Here is a 16,611-nt window from a genome sequence, read left to right as displayed (position 1 = left end):
CTGAATGCCTGTCAAGGGCACCTGAGCATCTGGCAGGAGTCCCAAGAGCTTGCAGGCACTGGGGCAGAACAAGGCAGGTGAGAGGCACAGCACTGCCTGTGCACTCCAGGGAGTCTGAGAAAAAAATACACACAATATGATTAGAAGAAGAGAGCTTGCAGGCCGGTGGAGCAGGGGGCACCGATGAGAGGAGACATTTTGAGCTGCACTGGAAAGAAGGGTAAAACGTGGGTGTTTAGAGAGGAGAATGAAAAGTATTCAAAAGCATTCTAGCGGGCTCAGGGCAGGAAAGAGCCTAGGACAGAGAAGTATGTGTAGAGATGTTGAGGTACAAATAAGATAAGTGGAATTAGAAAAAAGAAAGAATTAGCCCAACACTTTTCTGGGCAATAAAAGCATTTTGATGGTAGAAGGGATGAGAGGTCGTGATATCCAACTGGCTCTTTTTACATAAGGGAAGTGACTTGTTCCAGAGGAGGCAAGTTTGTTTGTGTTCAGGGTCCTCAGAGAGCAGAATGGAAATGGGGGTGGGGTGAGGGTTTCGAGAGAGCAAGTATAAGGGTACCTGTACTTATCCTGAGTTTTGGCCTCTAGCGCAGTTCTGTGACTGGTACAGCATTTTCTCAGTTGCATGGCGAATTGATTTTTTAAAGTACCCTTGTTTAGAACCTTTACATCCTTTTTGAAAGTCTTAGGGGATCTCCTTCCCTTGGATCCATGTACTACACAAAGAACACCTTATTTTCCCAGAACGGAATGTCACTCTCTTGTTTTGGCCACTCAGAGACTAGACGATGCTGGGCCATTTGGCTCTTTCCCCGCTTCCATTTCCATTTCCGGTGTTTCACCGGCAGGTGGGAGAGACTTGGGATTTGAGAGTCAGGCACCACCCCTCACTGGCTGAGTGACTTTGAGCTTGTTGAGCCTCCCATTCCTCCTCTGAGATCCCTCATCTGCCTATTTCATGGGGCTATTTTGAATTAAAGTTTAATTATTTTAATTTTTATTATATTATAAATAGAGATACTCTTATTTTCTCTGTGAGAACTGATGTAGTGTTTTATTTTATTTTTAAGGAACATACAATTTTGTTTAAAAAATGTTAGTTCTATAATCTGTAAAACAATGTTTTAGAGACTTCTGATGTAAATGGATGAAAAACATTTTTTTCCTATCAAAAGTACATCATATTATGTAATTGTTCTCTGTCACCATCACTTGGTATTTTGTTTCCCTTCCTATTTACCACGTTCTCTCCGAAGACTGCCATGATTACAACCACTTTGACAAAGGCGAGAGAGCGATTTTCTGCCCAGTGCAAATTTCTTATTTGCATGTGGAATATTTTGAACACGCTATAGATAGCTCTCTGTTCAGGAAGAACGCGCAGGGTCTCTTCACAATGCTTTTGCTAAGCGTTGCTCTCATTTGTAGTGGAAGAACAATAAATAGCGAAGAACCACAGCCTTGATGAAGGCTGATTAAGAATGCCTGGCTGCATTAGTGTCTTAGTCCATTCAGGCTTCTGCAACAAAACACCAGAGGCTGGGTAGTTAACAACAGAAATACATTTCCTAGGGTTCTAAAGATTGGGAAATCCAAGATCAGGCAGTGGCAGATTTAGTGAGAGCCCACTTCCTCGTTCATAGACCCCTGTCTTTTTGCTCTGTCCTCCCTTCGGCAGATGTCTAGGGAACTCTGAGGGTTCCACACTCAGGAGGTTCCACCCTTATGACTTAAGCACCTCCCATAGGCCCCACCTCCAAACACCATCACATTGGGCTTTAGGGTTTCAACATGGGACTTCTGGGGGCACACAAACATTCAGACCATGGCAATTAGCTATGGGGGGCACCTTTCTAAATGTCAGATCCCCCTTCTTTCCCACAAGCTCCTTTCAGATGACCCCTGAAAGTATGTTTAACGCCTCTTAATTAGCAGTGATATCCACTTTATCTTTCCCCTTAATATTTTCTATGGCACGCTCTCTCCCTGATTGCTATGCAACCATGCCGTGGGAAAGGGGCAACGCAGCAAACGCTTTTCTACCCTAAGTCCCTAAATCCTCCTGCTTTCTCCTCCCTGGCTTCATACCTTCTTCTGAGTTCTTTTGAAGTCAAGCCCAGCTTCATCACTCTTTGGCTCCATCTCTTTCAACCTGTAAGACTAACTCTGCTTCATATTTTTGTCTCTGGACTGTCCCTGCAGTTACAGAGCAGTAGATGCCCTTTATCCCTGCTGAAACTAACGACTCCAGGGACATCCCTCTCCTTCCTGCCTCCTACAGGACTTCCCATCCATCCATCCATCCATTCATTTAGCATTCTCAGTAATTCATTCATTCAAAAAATATTTATTGAGTGTGTGCTATATATAGCAGGCACTGTTCTAGGCCCCGGGGAAGCAGCAGTATATAAAGTTTATGCTCTCTCTCACGGTGCTTAGATTGGGGGAGGAACACACAATAAATCATGTGTTTGAAGGTGATAAGTGCTATGAAGAAGAATAAGGTGAATGTGAATGGGAGGGATGCAAAGTTGTAGGCAGGAATAGTCGCTTTTTTGTAGAGGTGGGCACGGAAGACCTCTCTAGTAGGGTGATATTTACGCCAAGGCATGAAGAAATTGAGAGGGAGCTGGCTAGGGGGATCTCTGAAGAAGAATATTCCAGGCACAGTGAAGGGCCAGTGTGGCTGGTGCAAGAGCAAGTGATGAATCATGTAAGGCCTTTGGCTTTTCTTCTAAGATGGGGAATCATTGGAGGGCTTTGCACCAGGTGTGGTTTATGTTTTAAACTAGGCTCAACTAAATTAGCCTCACTAGATTATGGGAGAGCAAAGGCTTAATTAATAAGAAGACCTGATAGAAGGTTATTATAATGGGCAATATGCTTGGCAGCATATTAGAAGTACGAGGCCAACAGCAAAAGAAATACTGTTGGGAATACAGAGATGAATGCTGAAAGCCCACTGCCCTCAGAGAGCAGAGTGGGAGGGAGATAGGACAAGGTCACAAATAACTGTGACAGAAGACAAAAATGTGACTTCTGCCACCAGACAGGCAGAAGGATGTCTTGGCACTTGAGACTGCTCCTTGGCGGGGACAAAAGTATGGAGAATCAGGAGACACTCAAGAAGGAGACAGCCATTACCTGGTAGATTACGTCTAACCTATAGCCTCAGACATGTAAAAAGTAATACATGTACCAATTATACGCCAATAAAGCTAGGTAGGGGTGGGGGAAAAGTAATATACACTCATTACAGAAATTTTGGAAATGCAGAAAATAAAAATAAAAGGAAGGAGAGGGAAAAATCCTATCCATACTTCTACAGTCGGAAGCAAGCACTATTAACATTTTGAGGCATTTTACTTCAGTCATCTTTCTCCGTACAGGTATACCTCAGAGATATTGTGGGTTTGGTTCTAGACCAAATGTACAGAGGGTGCCAAAAAAATGTATACACATTTTAAGGAAAAAACTATTAAAATTGCAATATTCAATATAGAGTGATAACAAAAGATGAATACAAGTCACATTTGACTTCTGCAATTACAAAAGGTGCTCAAAGTGGTTACCATCAGCGTCCAGACACTTCTTATTTTGGTGAACTAGTGCTTGAGCAACGTTGACCAGCTCTTAAAATGTGTATACATTTTTTTGGCACCCCCAGTATAACAAAGTGAGTATCACAATAAAGAGAGTTGTGATCTTTTTTTTACTAGTGGAGCGTCTTGGCTTTAATATGTAAAAAATGCAACATCTGTGAAATGCAATGAAGCCAAGCACAGTAAAAACAAGGTGTACCTGAATATTTATTTTCCATCTTGTGAATATGTACAGTTTTGTATTATGCATTTTTTCATTTAACATGACATCATAAACTTTCTCATTTTATTAATCTGTATATCACATCAAGTAGCTATACCCCCATTTATTTTATTATTTTTGCATTCAGTTAGAGAATGAGCCAAAAAAATATCTGATCTTAGTACTTTAGGTTCTCAGGACACAGCTGGGAATAAGACCTACAAGTCCCATGCCTTCATATTCTGGAAGAAGTTAAACGAAAGAATTAAAGAAGGAAATGAGTAAATAAACAGCTCTATCCATAAGATAAACTTAAGGTGTTTTAAGCAACTAAGTTTGTGGTAATTTGTTACAGCAGTAACAAGAAACCAACACACTAAGCTCATTTCCACCTAAAGGCTCTGGCTCTGGCTCTTCCCTCAGCTGTTTGCATGGCTGATTCCTCCTCATTCAGCGCTTAACTTACATGCCTCCTCATAGGGAACTCCCCTTTCAGGCCTCCATGACGTTACACCACTCTCCCCGCCCCCAAATTCTCTCCTAGAAAGAACCAGCCCTGCCAACATGTTGACTTTAGTTCCATAAGACTCATTTCAAACTTCTGACCTTGAGAGGAAGGAGAACTGACAAAGGAGTGGGCGCAGGTGAAGGACCAGGTTAACCCGCTGTGTCAGTCTGTTCAGGCAAAATACCACAGACTAGGTGGCTTGAACAACAGAAATTCATTTTCTCACAGTTGTAGAGGCTCAAGTTTCATGATCAAGGTGCTGGGAAACTTGATTTCTGGTCTCCCTGGCTCACAGATGGCTGCCTTCTGGCTGTGTCCTCCACTGGCTTTTCCTTGCTGTGTGAGCATGGGTTGGGGGTGGGGGAGAGGGGATAGAGAGGTTAGGAAGAGAGAGAGAGAGGGGAGAAAGACGGAGAGAGAATGAGAGAGTTCTTCCAAGGACACTGATCCTGCCTGATCAGGGCCCCACCCTCATTCCACCTTAATTACTTCCTTAGAGGCCGCATCTCCGGATACCACCCCCTCAGGGTTAGGGCTTCAACATGCGAAAGTTTGGGGGGACACAGTCCATAACACCCACTTTGTGGAAAACAAAGGAGCTACGATTTCAAGTGACCATCGTGAGGACAGAGCCAGGAGTGTAGTTTCCAGGCTCTCGGCCTCATGTGGAAGGTGCTGGCTCAGGTAGTAAATGGCCATCAACTGTGATTGGATGGCCATCAGCTGTGGCTAATTGGCCATCAGCTGTAACCATTGAGCCATTGGCCACTAATATAACTGCCGTGGCTACGCTAGCAGAAAATGGGGGCTAGCAAGAAGATGGTGGCTGGCAAGCACGGATTGCAGTTAGTACGGCAGATTGCAGATTTTGTGACTCTTGGTTCCTGTGTCTCCAGCCCAGCCATTAGTGAGAATATAGTAGTATGACTCCCCTACCTATGGCTCTGTGGGTGTTCCTTTTTGGCCTCAACATGTCCTGCGTTCTTATGTGGGGAGCAGGACTAGAGACCCCACCTGTCACCCTGCATGACACCATTGTGCCAGAAGTGGTGACCAAGACCCAAGAAAGACTACTGGACCTTGGTGACTAGGTCATTGACGTTTGTAAGAGCAGTTGCAGGGACCCAGCAGAAGTCTACACATCCTTTAAGATCTTTGCGTTAGTTTGGGTTCTCCAAGAAGTAAACGCCAAGGTGGGGAAAACCCCTGTGAGAGCATTGCTCTTGCAATTGCATTGCAGATCTGAGGTCTGTGGAGGAGAGGTTGAAGGAAGGGAGGAAGAAAGGAATGAAGGCTGGCTTGTTGGAAGAGTGTAGGCAAGCAGTATGGTTCTGGGGAAATTTGGCAAAGCTGTCAGGGACACCATGAGCCAAAGTTCCAAAGTTGTCCATCAGGGGAGTGCATCTTGCAGGAATGCCCCTCCTGGGAGGGTGGTGGTGGGGATTTCCCTGTCGCGCTCAGTCATTGGCTGGGAGCTGCATTGGGAAGTGTGGTGGGGGATTCAGAGAGTGGCCTCTGGAGCCATCAGGCAGTTATGCCGCTCCTACACCCCACCCCCAGCAGCAGGAGATGAATGCGGACATTTTCACGGCGGTCACAACCTGCTCTGCTCAAGTATGCCTTCCCCCATGAAATCACCCGTGACTCCTCTCCTGGAACTTAGTCACTGTCTTCCAGAGCACTCTTGTTGTTTAATCAGAATACTTAGCAGGTGGTATCAAAAGGACAATCGTACAATTGTTAAGCACTTGGGTTCGAGGAGCAAGAGTCCTTGGGTTTAAATCCTGCGTTCAAAACTGAACAGCTGCATGACCCAGCTAAGATACCCAGCTTCTCTGTCTCCACATTGTAATATGGGAAAGTACTTAACTCCTCCTGACAAGCCCATGAAGTGGCCTAACAGCCACTTCTTTGAAGTGGTACAAAAAACTAATATTCTTTGTACCTGTTTTATAGGCTGGTCATGTGGGTTCAATTAGTTAATATATGTAATAACTTAGAACAGCTCCTGGCACATTGTAAATACTGCATTATCTATTTACATTTCTGATTGTCCATTATCTTACACTTAGAATGCAATAAAAGTTTGTGGATAGAGGCAGCCATGTAGAGGATCCTTTCAAAGCTTGTCAGCTGTCCGAAAAATAAGTGACAAGTTTAAGAAAAGAGATTTAACAGGGATACATATAAAAACCCAAGTGTATTTACAGGCTGAGAAGGAAGTGGCAGCTTGATTGTAAACTCTTTACCAAATCGGACTCTCCTCTGCTTGTTAGCACTCTATTCTCCCAGCAGCTTTTAGCACATAAGCAACTTAATAAATGACAGCTGAACCTATATGAATGTTGTGTGTGGGAAAATTGTAGCGGTACAACATCTATGAGCAGGGGACACAGCACTGGTTTCCTCCTGACTCTTTTCTGGATTACATTTTTAATTTCATCCTTTGACTCAAGTAAGTGTTGATAATGCACCAGGCTTTGGACTTGCCATGGAGTTAGAAATCCTGCTTTATTTCCTAGCGTGGGTTTAATGAGGAGAGTAAGGCATATGGCCTGTTAGTACAGGAGAGGCCTTTGAGTGTGTTTCAGGAGCCTGGATGGTGTTTACATATTTACCCTGTCCTGTCAATGATTTCTGTTGGAGAACTGGTCAGCCAGAGTTCAGGTGTAGGCTGATTTAATAAGCCGCTGGCCCTTATGTCTCCAGCTGTGTCTCAAGACTCTTACCACTTCTTCTGTGATCAGGTCCTCCCAGAAGTCTTTGCGTTCCTTGAACTTGCCATGCATCCCTCCCCTCAGGGCTTGTGGCATGCTGTTCTGGTACCTGTGTGCCTCCCCTGGCTAACACCCCTCATCCTTCATGATTCCCAGGAGGCGCCACAACACGCCCATGGCCCCTGCGCCAATCCTTTCAGAGAGCAGAGATCCCAGGCAGTTTCTACTTGTTGTTTGTCTGTGTGTCCTTACTACCGCAGGTTGTCAGTCCCATCTTGTCCTCCAATGTGCCCCGAGAGCCTAGTATTACTTAATAAAAGTAGATAGACCACACAGAAGTAAATGGGTGGTAGGTATAATTTGATTTAACCCCTCACCTTACAGTCAAACAACTCTGGCTCAGACACTTGGTGGTTTATCTCAGCCCAGAACTCGTTAGTGGCCGCATGGGGACTAGCACTCAAATTACCTCGCTCCCGAGACAGTGTCGGCCTCACAGCACTGCACAAGTCCCATATGCCCTTGGCACTGTTATGATTAACTTGGGGCAATTTTAAAAAATGCACACATTTTATTAAAATGTATGTGTAGAAAAGTGTACACATTGTATGTATACAGCTTGTCAAATTCATGAAGTAAACACAGAACAATTTTAATGATTAAATATTAACTAAAATAGATATAATTAATAAAACTTTCTTCATAAACATGGTGTGAAAAGAGTCACAATCAGTTTCTCTTTCCAGTTAGTTACTTAAGCTCTTAAGTTAACTCACCTGCACAGGCTGCTGCCCTGGGTTTTCCAGAGATGATAATGTACTTGCTGGTTGCTAAGCCCCTCACTTGGGTTCAGAAAGATACAACTGTTCGCCCTTTCTCTTCCCTTCATAGGGGCCCCACGCCAGGTCCCAGTAGCCACCACTGTTCAGACCCAGAAACCCTGTCCGCCTTCTCTCTCTAGGCCTCCAGGCCTGACATGTGAAGGAGGAGGCTTCCCCTTAAATATCCAGAGCACAGAGTGTGGGTACAGTTTCCAGGCTCTTGGCCTCACATGGAAAGGTGCTGGCTCGGGTAGTAGATGGCCGTCGGCTGTTACCGGTTAGCCATTAGCCACTAATATAACTGCGGTGGCTAAGCTAGCAAGCGCAGATTGCAGTTAGCAAGGGGTTGGTTGGTTGGCAGAGAAGCGGACTGCGGATTGTAGATTGTGTGGCTACTGCTTCCTATGTCTCCAAACCAGCCGCCAGTGAGAATATAGTGGTATGACTCCCCTGTCTATGGCTCTGTTGTTCCTTTTTGGCCTCACCATATCCTGCGTTCTTGTGTGGGGGAGCGGGAGCTGAGTCCCCGCATTAATTACACAGAGCATCTGAAAAGGAGGTGTGCCTTTTCCCTGGACATTGAAACTACTGGCCCATCTGACCAGGTGATCTAGCTTCTGAGAAAGACAGGCCCTAGGAATTCCCAGGAGCCTTACACATGCCCTCAGGGGCTTTGGTGGATTGAAGCGATGGCTATAAATTCCTCCCATCCTTGTAGCTACAGTCCCTTGCAATGTAACTTGGCTACTTCTTCCATCAAGAGGTGGAATCATCTGTTTCTCTGCTCCTTGAAGCTGGGTTTGATCATCTGATTTCCTTTGGCCAATAGGGCATTAGCAGATATGATGTAAGCAGAAGCCCAAAAGCACTTATGCGTTGGGCAGTTTGCCTGCTTTTGCTGCCGCAAACTCTGAGATCACCATGTGATGTAGCCTGGGTTAGTCCACTGGAGGGTGCGAGAGTGTGTGGAGCTGGGACCAGCTGTTGTAGCTGAGTGCCCTTGCACCGACCAGGCTGCCAACCAGGGAATGTGAAGGACAGCTCCAGCCCACCCACTGGCTGGTCCAGATCAGAACAACTGCACGGCTGAACCCCAGAATTGTACGTGAAATAAAATGGTGAGTTTTTTGTTTTGTTTTTCAAATCACTGGTTTGTTATATGGCAATAGATGACTGAGTTGAAAGTGATTTTCTGTTCCAGCCTGGATAGTACAGTAGCTGGCGCTTCTCTAAAGAAATAAATAAACACACATTCAATACCCCTCAGTACGGCAGCACCCTAGATACAGATAGAAATAAACACACACAGGTACACACATACTTGCAGGAGAGAACTTTTCTTTTTTTCTTTAATGTTAGAAATAAATACCTCTGGGGAGCAGGGAGAGTTGGTGGTGGGGAGAATTAACTTGAGCACTATATATACCTCTATATACACATTTTTGCAACAAATATACATTTACAGTATCATCTGAGTCATTTTTAAATTAACCTTTATTTAACATATTTAACTTTTATTTAACATAAATACCCACATCTTGCTGAGGAGTTTTCATTGTATCCCCAACTTGTGGCCTGGAAGACAAGTCCCCTTCACTCTCAACCACAGGACTGAGGGCTTTCCCTTCCCTCAGGAGGAGGGAAGAAATGCCTTCTCTGTGTCTTAGCAGCCTGGAAAGCTCTCTGCCTCCCTTTCACACCGGTGTTATTGGAGGGAGGAGGATGAGTGGTGGGTGTGGGGTGGTAGAGAAGGTGGGGGTTAATGGGATGGAGGAGGAAGAAGTAGAAATGTGTTCTACTGTTTCCAGAGGTAAAGATAACCTCAGGAGTGAGAGGTCGGCCAGTAAAGGAACGCGCATGGTCAGGCAAGTTACGCAAGTTTATTAAGAGAAAGTCTGTTTTATTAAGAGACAGTCTATCTGGCTGAACAAAGATGGCTACAACCTGGGCTGCATGTCTAAAGGAGACTTGTGGCCCCGAGGGAGGAGGTGAGGAGGGTTTTTAGGGGCTGTGCTGCCAGGGGAGCATTGTTTGAACAGAAAATGCTGACTGCCTGGAAGCCAGTAGCTCTTTTGTGGTGTTTTCTGTCATTGCAAGTTTGGCTCTGTCAGGTGCAGGCCAACAGACATTTTGTTGTTTTCTTGCAGACATGGCTCTGTCCGAAAGTCAAGGTCTCTGAGACCTAACATTCAGACACCTAACATTATATCAAGGTCTCTGACATTCAGAGACCTATCAAGGTTTTTGGGGGCAATGCCCAGGGGCTTGTTCTGGCCTGTTCTGTCAACCCATTTGCTGACCCAGAACTCCCAGATGACTTAGTGGAAAAGTTATGAGAGTTTATATCTCAAATGCAGAGCAGAACAGAACAGTTGTAAGCAGATGGGTTCTGGGATTTCCAGGGGCAAAAAAAAACAAAACAAAAAGGCAGGGGGCTATGTACAAAGGAGAACATGGCTGAACACAGAGGAAAATCTAGGTAGCTAAAGGTATGAGTTTTATTTGGAAACTTTCTGAAAGTTTATGTTTCCTCTTTAATTTTATTAGATATCCACTCTCTCTGTTATTAGTACAGTGGGTCTTTGAGTAATGTCATTTCATTCAATGTCATTTCATTACAATGTTGATGAGAATAAAAAAAAAAAATCGATTCTGTCCAGGGCCACTGTCTGTGTGGAGCTCGCACATTCTCCCCATGTCTGCGTGGGTTTGCTCAGGATGGTCTGATTTTCTCCCGCCTCCCAAAGATGTGCACTTGAGATGTATGGGCGTATCCTCATTGTCCGCGTCTGAGTGAGTGCGGTGCGGGTGTCAGTGGCCCCGTCTGAGTGAGTGTGGTGTGGGCGTGAGTGGCCCCGTCTGAGTGAGTGCGGTGTGGGTGTCAGTTTGCCCCGTCTGAGTGAGTGAGGTGTGGGTGTGAGTGGCCCAGTCTCAGTGAATGAGGTGTGGGTGTGAGTAGCCCAGTCTGAGTGAGGTGTGGGTGTGAGTGGCCCTGCGATGAATGGAAGGGCATCCAGGGTGGGTTCCCACCTGGCTCCGTGAGCTGCTGGGAGAGGCTTTGGACACCCGCCACCCTGAACTGGAATAAGCAGGCTGGAATATAATTATCATACTTGTTTTTCATTTATCTCGTAAATGTTTGTATTGCTGACATTTAATTTCAGTGTTTAATATTAGAGGTGTTTTGGATCTTTATTTAGAAGTTTGGTGATGTTTTGTGATCAGAAATATGCAGTAGGAACTTAACTCTTGTTGACATCAGTTAGACTGTGGTGAAATTTGTGTCATTATACATTGCTTCGCTTAAAGTTGCAGTTGAAGAACTTATCAAGGACATTAAATGAGGACTTATTGTAGTTTTAAAGCCCCTGGGGGACACTGATTGTTTTGGGTGGTCCAGTGTTTCTCTCTACTGTTTCTTGTGAAGAACCCATTTCGTGGGATTTAGAGGTAGAAGATCTCTCAAAACTTTTCTTAATAATCAGTAGTCAGCATATAGTTTCCTAATTCTAGGAAATTCCTATTTCTTTGGAAATGCTAGAAGTCTAGAAATTTTAGAAAAAAATCTGTCCTTTTTTTATGTTTTCAAATCCCCTGTTGAAATTCAGTCTCATTTTCTGTCTCCTTTAACATTGTAAGCAGTTTTGTTTTTTGCATTTTTAGAAATTATTTTTTTCAGTTACAGTTGACTTTCAATAGTATTTTATATTAGTTTCAGATGTACAGCATAGTGGTTAGACATTTGTATAATTTATGCAGTTGTCCCACTTATTAGTACACCCCTGGCACTATGCATAGTTGTTGAAACATTATTGACTATAAGCTTACTTTACATTCCCATGACTATTTTGTATTTATCAATTTGTATTTCTTAATCCCTTCACCCTGTCCCCCAACCCCTCACCCCTCTGGCAACCATCATTTTGTTCTCTGTATCTATGAGTCTGTTTTTGTTTGGTTTGTCTGTTTGTTTTGTTCTTTAGATTCCACATATAAGTGAGATCATATGGTATTTGTCTTTCTCAGTCTGACTTACTTCACTTAGCACAATACCCTCTAGGTCCATCCATATTGTCGCAAATGGTTAAGATTTCATTCTTTTTTACGGCAGAGTAATACTCCATTGTATATATGTACCACAATTTCTTTATCCAGTCCTCTATTGATGAGCACTTGGGTTGATTTCATATCTTGGCTATTGTAAATAGTGCTGCAATGAATCTCGGGGTGCATATATCTTTTCAAATTAGTGTTTTGGATTTCTTTGTATAAATATGCAGGAGTGGAATTGCTGAGTTATAAGGCAGTTCTGTTTTTAACTTTTTGAGGAACCTCCATTCTGTTTTCCATAGTGGTTGTACCAATTTGCAATCCCACCAACAGTGCATGATGGTTCTCTTTTCTCCACATCCTTACCAACACTTGTTGTTTGTGATTTATTGATGACGACTATTCTGACAGGTGTGAGGTGGTATCTCACTGTGGTTTTAATTTGCACTACTCTGATGATTAGTGATGTTGAGCATCTTTTCATGTGTCTATTGGTCATGTGTATGTCCTCTTTGGAAAAATGTCTATTTAGTTCCTCTGCCCAGTTTTTAATTGGATTGTTTGTTTTTGGAGTGTTGAGTTGTATGAGTTTTTTTTTAATAAATTTTGGATATGAACTCTTTATCAGATGTATCATTGGTGAATATCTGCTCCCATTTAGTAGGATGTCTTTCTGTTTTGTTGATGGTTTACTTTGCTGTGCAAAGACTTTTTAGTGTGATATAGTCCCACTTGTTTATTTTTTCTTTTGTTTCCCTCATCCGAGGAGATACATCAAAAAAAAATATCACTAAGAGTATGCCAGAGAGTTTACTGCCTATGTTTTCTTCTAGGAGTTTTATGGTTTTGGGTCTTACATTTAAGTCTTTAATACCTTTTGAATTTATCCATGTATATGGTGTAAGAAGGTGTTCCAGTTTCATTTTTTTGCATATATCTGTCCAGTTTTCCCAACACCATTTATTGAATAGACTGTCCTTACCCACTGTATGTTCTTGCCTCCTTTGTCATAGACTAAATGACCATGTAGATGTGGGCTCATTTCTGAGCTCTGTCTGTTGCATTGATCTATGTGTCTGTTTTTATGCTGGTACCATGCTGTTTTGATTACTACAGCCTTGTAGTATACTTTTATATCAGTAAGCATGATACCTCCAATTTTGTTCTTCTTTCTCAACATTGCTGTGGCGGTACCCTATAAGATTTAAGATTATTTGTTCTAGTTCTGTGAAAAATGTCATTGGTATTTTGGTAGGATTGCATTAAATCTATAGATTGCTTTGGGTAGTACAGACATTTTATGTTAATGCTTCCTATCCATGAACTTGTTATATACTTCCATTTATTTGTATCTTCTTCAATTTCTTTCTTCACTATCTTATAGTTTTCTGAGTGTAGGTCTTTTACCTCCTTGGTTAAATTTATTCCTAAGTATTTTATTTTTTTGATGCAATTGTAAATGGGATTTTCTTAATTTCTCTTTCTGACAGTTCATTATTGGTGTATAAAAATGCAACTGACTTCTGAATATTAATTTTGTATCCTGCTACTTTATTGAATTCATTTATCAATTCTAATAGTTTTTTGGTGGAATCATTTGGGTTCTCTCTATATATAGTATCATGTCATCTGCAAATAACGACGGTTTTACTTCTTCCTTTCCAATTTGGATGCCTTTTATTTCTTTTTCTTGACTGATTGCTGTGGCTAGGACTTCCAATACTGTGTTGAATAAAAGTGGTGAAAGCGGGCATCCTTGTCTTGTTCCTGATCTTAAGGAGAACACTTTTAATGTTCTCTATTGAGTATGATGTTAGCTGTAGGTTTGTTGTATATGGCCTTTATTATGTTGAGGTATGTTCCTCTAGTCCCACTTTACTAAGAATTTTTATCACAAATGAATGCTTGATTTTGTTAAATGCTTTTTCTGCATCTATTGATATGAGCATACGATTTTTATCTTTTGTTCATGTGCTGGTATCACGTTAATTGATTTGTGGATATTGAACCAACCTTGCATCCCAGGAATAAATCCCACTTGATTATGGTGTATGATCTTTTTAATGTATTGCTGAATTTGGTTTGTTAATATTTTATTGAGGATTTTTACATCTCATCTATGTTTATCAGGGATATTAGCCTGTAATTTTCATTTTTTTGTAATATCTTTGTATGATTTTGAATCAGGGTAATGTTGGCCTCATAAAATGAGCTCATGAGCTTTCCCTCCTCTTGAATTTTTTGGGATAGTTTGAGAAGTACTGATGTTAATTATTATTTGAATGTTTGGTAAAATTTACCTGTGAAGTTGTCTGGTCCAAGACTTTTTTGTTTGTTGGGAAGTTTTTGATTACTGATTCGATTTCATTAGTAGTAATTGGTCAGTTCAGATTTTCTGTTTCTTCTTGATCCAGTCTTGGAAGATTGTATGTTTCTAGGAATTTACCCATTTCTTAGAGACTGTCCAATTTGTTGGCATATAACTGTTCATAATATTTTATCACAATCCTTTGTATTTCTGTGGTGTCAGTTGTCACTTCTCCTCTTTTATTTCTGATTTTATTTATTTGGGTCCTCTCTTTTTCTTGATGAGTCTGGCTAAAGGTTTATGAATTTTGTTTATCTTTGCAAGGAACCAGCTCTTGGTTTCATTGATTTTTTTTTTTTTTTTTTTTTTTTGGTATTTTTTGTATTTTTTAAAGACTCTATTTCCTTTATTTCTGCTCTGATCTTTATTCTTCCTTCTACTCACTTTGGGTTTTGCTTGCTATTCTTTTTCTAGTTCCTTTAAGTGTAAGGTTAGATTGAGATTTTTCTTGTATCTTGAGGTAGGCCGGTATTGCTATGAATTTCCTTCTTAGGACTGCTTTTGATGTGTCCCATAATTTGAGGTTGTTGTGTTTTTATTTTAATTTGTCTCAAGGTATCTTTTGATTTCTTTCTCAATCTCTGTTGTTGATCCATTCATTGTTTATTAGCATGTTGTTTAGCCTCCATATGTTTGTGTATTTTTCAGGTTTTTTTTTCTTGTAATTGATTTCTAGTTTCATACCATTGTGGCCAGAGAAGACAGTTAGCATAGTTATTTTTAAGGCTATATCTGATACCTGCAATATCCAAAACCATTTAGGGCCTTGTTTCTTTTTCTCCTAATTTTGTTATTGTTGTTATTGTTCATATAGTCTTATCTCTTTAAATGTCTGGTTATTTTTTTTATCATGTGCTAGATATTGTTATTTGAAAAATTGTAGAAGTAATTTGAGATTTGAGATTATATAATCTTTCTCTGGAGAGGAATTATATTTGCTTCAAGAAGGAACTTAGGAGTGTTTGTAACTCGGGATCAGTGATTACCATGATTCAAAGCCAGATTGCAACCCTTCCACTTCATCCTATACTTGAAATGCGGCCCACAATGTCTCAATCTCAAGTGTGGATGTTACTAGCACCTCTCTCTCATACTAGGTGGGCTTTGATTCTCATTTTTTTTTTTTAAATTCCCTTAGCCCTTTCTAGACTGTCAACAATCTTGCTCAGCCGCTCAGTCACCTCTTCTATAATTTGCAAGTGCCCATGGAAAAAGCAAGCCCAAATGCATCTCTTTGGGTTTCCCTCTTTTCTGTTAGCTTAGTTATTTTAATTGCCTTGCTACCTCTTCAATGTCCTTAAGTAGATTTTTAAAAAATTAAGTACATCTGTCTGGCTTTTGTAGAGGTCCTCAGTAGGAAAGTTGGTCCAAATTACCTAGACCATCGGTATTAGAAGTAGAAGTCCTTTATGTAAAGTTCATTATATAAAAGGTTCATTTTATGGGAATGATTGCCTGAATTCTCAGCTTTATGAAAGGGAATAGGATTGAAGCTGTAGGCAGGAAACTCTGCCCTCTAAAGAAGATACAGGCTAGATTGTAACAAAGAGAAACAGTAATTCAAACAAAATCACACTCTGTTTCTCTCTCACATAACAGTCCAGGAGAAGGTAATTTAGGTTCCTATGGCAGCTCTGATCTAGGAGCATCCAAGGACCCAGGTTTTGTCTATTTTGTTCCTCCACCAGAAAAATGTGGTCCTCATCCTCAAAGCCAAATATCCACTGTATTAGCATTCCAGTTGAGGAGTGGGGGAAGAGGAGGAGGGCAGCCAGGTCTTTTTTTTTTTTTTTTTTTTAAGATGTGATTTGGAAGTTGAAAACATCACTTCCACTCATGTACTCTTGGTCCAAGCTAATTATTTACACATCCCTATCTAGAGGCAGGAGAGGATTGAATATCTAATTTCTCGCAGGAAAGCCCAATGGCCTGCTAAAAGTTGTGGTGCAGTGTTGGGGTGGGCAGTGATTAATAGTAGGCAGGAGAAGGGTGGAAATATTCCTGAGGAACAATTAGCAGTCTCTATCAGTGCCTCTGGTAAAGAGAGGTAGAGAATGACATCTCATCCAGGATGGGTTAATGGGACGAGAAGGAGGGACACCAGCAAGACTCACACAAAAGCAGTGGCACCTGATGTTTCTGTGTGTTAGGGGAGGATGAATTCGAGTGGTAGTTGTCAACCATGAGCATGCATGAGAATTATCTAGAAGGCTTGTTTATGTGTTAGTTACTGTGCATTGTCTGCCCCCCCCCCCCACCCTCCGCTGAGTTTTGCTTCTGTGGGTCTGAGGTGGTTCTGAAATTTCCATTTCTAACAATTTTCTGGATGATGCCAAT

This window comes from Rhinolophus sinicus, chromosome 17, assembly GCF_057876585.1.
Source record: "Rhinolophus sinicus isolate RSI-liver-muscle chromosome 17, RSI-T2T, whole genome shotgun sequence".
Classification (NCBI taxonomy): domain Eukaryota; kingdom Metazoa; phylum Chordata; class Mammalia; order Chiroptera; family Rhinolophidae; genus Rhinolophus; species Rhinolophus sinicus.
This window is presented reverse-complemented; position numbering follows the sequence as displayed.